We start from the raw sequence: 4,292 nt of genomic DNA, 5'->3' as shown, positions 1-4,292 counted from the left end.
AGGAAGAAAAGTGTGCTTTTTGATCGGTGGTGTGTGTCCAGCAAAGCTACTGACCTGGCGTCGATGCGTGAATTAATGCTGGTGGAGGAATTTAAGAACTGCATCCCCGAGCAGATCGCAGTATACCGCAGTGAACAGAAGGTTTCCTCATTACAGCAGGCTGCAACACTGGCTGATGAGTTTGTTCTCATCCATAAAACCAGTGCCATTAAGGACGACAGACACGATGACCTACTGAAGGTTAGTGATGTGCCCACTACACAGTACCCAAAGAGTGAGGTACTAGTGTCTCGTCCTAAAGCAGAACAAAAGTGTTTCTTCTTTTTTAAGCCTGGCCATTTAATGGCAAATTGTAAGACCTACAAACAGAAACAGCCGGTCTCGAGGGCTAGGAGTGTGCCAGCTAGGAAAGCTGATACAAGGGGGTTTGTTACTGGTCCCCTCACTCACACGCCTAGACCTCTTCGTGGGGATGTAACATCTATATAGCACATTTAAAATCAGAGGTACACCAAAGTGCTTCACAAAATCCAATAAAACAGTAGCAAAATACAAAAGCAGATAAGCTAGCAGGTTGGAGGCAATGATTAAGCAAGCATACAAGTACACAGACAAGGAAGTAAGACTTGAAGATAAAATTGACAAGCTGATATCGACATAACAGGGGAAACAACGTCCACCTTTGCAGTAGCAATTGACCGCAAAATAAAGCTACCAGATGTGTACAACTCTAAATCCGGTCTTAAAACAGGAAGTTAGCATTTTCTAGTACAAAGGCTCTATTGGGAGCCAGTGAAGGTCAGAGAGTGATAGACTCAAACCTACCAGTACCAGTTAAAATGCCAGCCGCAGCATTTTGGGCGAGTTGCAATTTATGAAGAAGGGCAGAATGAAGCCCAGTGTCTAAGGAGTTGCAATAGTCTAACTTGGATGTGACAAAGGCATAGATAAGTTTTTCTAGATCCTCACGTGTTGAGTACGGCTTGGCCTTAGCGTTTAATAAACAAAGTTGATAGAAACAAGACTTAATAACAGAGGACATATGCTTGTCAAACTTAAAAGAGCTATCCAGGTAAACACCCAAATTACGTGCGAAATCAGAAAGAAAATTAGCGAAGGGCCCGAGGAGACCAGTTAGATGGGCCCTCGGAGTATAACTGTCAAAGATTACATTTTCTGACATTTAGAATAAGGGAATTGCTCAGCAGCCAGTCTTTAACTTCACTTATACAATCGAAGAAGCGATGCATCGACAGTGTACCATCCTCAGTCAACTCAAAATAAATTTGAATGTCATCTGCATAGCAATGATAAGAGAGTTTGTACTTTTAAATAATACAACCAAGGGATGGAGAAAATACAGTCATGAAAAGCACTTAGACCTGATGTGAACTAGAATACCACTCAACTAAATCCTAATTAATAATGGCAACACAAGAATTAAGCATATATTTAATATAATATAACAACTCAAAAAATACACAATGAACTCAAAATGCTGGATCACAGACCCAGCCCCTGACAAAGTAGCCCTAAACTCAGTGGACAACATCATTTTAACTCGCTTCCATTAACTTCAGTTTGCTGATAATACTTTAACTCAGTGGCTCCCATATTGGGGGGGCCACTGCGAGGGGGGGTATAAATTTACAAAAAAGATAGCTTGGACACTGCTAGCGTAATGGACAGGTTTTTTGATGGGGCTCCCACACAAACGCAAAGCAGAGCATCGCCAAATATACTTTCAAACCAAAGGCTAGAACATATGATGAAGGTAGATACCCCCGAGGGAATTTGTTTCGCCTGTGTCGCTGGGCTCTCCAAATCACGGACAAACATTATCCCACATTCTTGATTTTTAGTTCACAAACACTTCTTACAATGAGATGTTGGTAATGTTAGCTCTTTATACAGTAAAGTTACAATGGGATACAAATAATATCAGGCTGAACCTGCCACAGTTTGTTCCCCCTGTCCAAATCACAGACAAACAGTATTCCACAGCTTACATTTTTACAGTTTGTATTTTTAAACCCATTTTGCACAGAGAGGCATTTTTTGAAAAATGTATTGCTAGCAACGTTGAATATTATTACACAGGAAAAAAAACAACTATATGTAAAATAATTACACCATGAAGATGGTTTTACTAAAGGTTTGAGTTGTGAAATAAACTGCAATGAACTTTGAAAACAAAATATGGGTGTGTGTGTGGATGGAGGGTGTGTGTGTGTGTGTGTGATAGAGAGTTAGTGGGGCGGGGGCGCTAGCAAAAAAGAAAAAAAGTTTGGGAACCACCGCTTTGTATACTACGGAGCCCTGCAAGGGACATGGGAGAAAAAAAATTACGATGAACTTTTGCGGGATCTCGCAAAACTAACTCGGGATCTCGTAAAACTTGAATTCCAACAATGGCGGCAGCTACTTAGTTAGATATCTGCTCGGTTTACAAGACATCACATATTTGCAAAAGTGCTCCAACATTTTCGGAGATCTGGCACCCACCATCTCGAAGCTAACGGGAGGTCGAGACCTACTACAGCCGGGAGGAACACTGGTTTTGCGGCACATCGTGCCTCAACCTCCCGGTCGGCTTTGAGCTGGCGGCCTCCGAAGAATGCGGCTAAAACTTTTACGAGATTTCGCAAAAGTTTTGCGAGATCCCGAGTTTGTTTTGCGAGATCTCGCAAAAGTCCGTCTTAATTTTTTTTTCTCCCATGTCCCTTGCGGGGCTCCGTAGTATATGCCCTTTAAAACAACTGGAGGAAACAGCCGCCCTGCAAAAATTCCACAAGACTGTCTTCCTGTTTATTCTGCTGTGGCTGATCCATATCAGCAGGAAGTGGGACGAGATGTGATGCCCTCCCTTCAACAGTGGATTTAAATTTTTATACTGTAACAAAATCTATTTCACCATAACTACAGGCCTTTTAAAAATATTATACTATTTATGATAGAGATGTGTATGTATAATACACTTGCATAAAAATATCACAGAACTTTATATTAGAAGTTTTTTTCCAGAAAGTCAAGTGTGAGGTTTAAAACATGATCAGAGATCTTGCTGAAACATATTTGAGATCATAAATTCAAATAAAACACGGTTTCTTCCAAACAGAAAATAATCTGAAGTGTTTTAGTATCTTGGCTGTCCACTGAAACACATACAGTGAGTGGCTTCATCCAGTAAACTCATGTTACAGACTTTGTTGTCTAAAAGCACAAACCGCTGTGTCGTTGTGTTTGCATTCAAAGAGCGCTCTTACCGAGTACGAGGAGCAGGAGTGGCAGCAACATCTTCATCTCCAGTTAAAGTCCTGATAACAAATACACACAGCTGCTGCTGCACTAAAGGTTTGGTCCTCTTAAGGTAGACAGAGCAGTCCTGATAATTTCCTGTTGATCCTTCAAAATAAAATATTTTTATTGCAATCCACTTTCACAATTAAAGAGAAACGACATGTACCGTCTACTAGGCTGACCCTCCACTGCTTTTAGTAACATGTGTTTGCTGCTCTGTGGGGTTATCCTGCTCCCATTTTAAACTAACATTTAGAAATTACATTTTAAACTTTACAAAACTGACAGTAGGTTTTTAAGGTTTCTCCAAAAAAAAAATTACATTCCTGCATAAACAAACTTTAAAAGTCTCATATCTAAAGACTTAAGCAAAACACTGAAATAGCCGGAAAAAAAAAAGTCCTGCAGCATAACAAAGTAAAAAAAAGTAAAAAGAAAAAATCTAAGTACCTGGACGACAAACTGTATATACTGTATATTAATTTTAATATTAATTAAGCTAAATGTATCATCAAAGAAAGCTAAAGTGCTGGTCATCGAAAATATCGTGGGTCTCGAAAAAAAAATATCAGTGAGCAACATGATCTGGACTCTAATCAAGGCAACAAACAACCACTGTTTGCAACAACGGCGTAACAGCGTTACAAGTAACGGTGTTACTAATGCCCCTGCACCCATGCTGGTCCCCAGGGTGAGGTCAGCCAGGATACAGCCTGTCTCCACACCCATTCCTACGCCCCGGGTGGGAGCGATTAGTGTCCAGAAGGTGCCTGCACCCGTTCGTGTGTCCGCTGGAGGCTCAGGTGAGCCCGTCCTGCAGTTTTCCTCATGTTCTGGTGGCGAAGTAGTTCAGCTTAATGCTTATCCACCACCACTTCAAACTTCATTACAACAACCACCACAACCTCTGCTCCAGTCTCTAGCTCTGTTACCAGCTCAGTTTTCTGCTCAGTCTTCAGCTCAGGCATGCCGTGATGGGTCTTTTTTTTTTT

Source organism: Haplochromis burtoni, unplaced genomic scaffold (assembly GCF_018398535.1).
Source record: "Haplochromis burtoni strain Fernald_Lab_line unplaced genomic scaffold, NCSU_Asbu1 Contig_1142, whole genome shotgun sequence".
Taxonomy (NCBI): Eukaryota; Metazoa; Chordata; class Actinopteri; order Cichliformes; family Cichlidae; genus Haplochromis; species Haplochromis burtoni.
The sequence above is the reverse complement of the archived record's forward strand: the minus strand, read 5'-3'. Positions refer to the sequence as shown.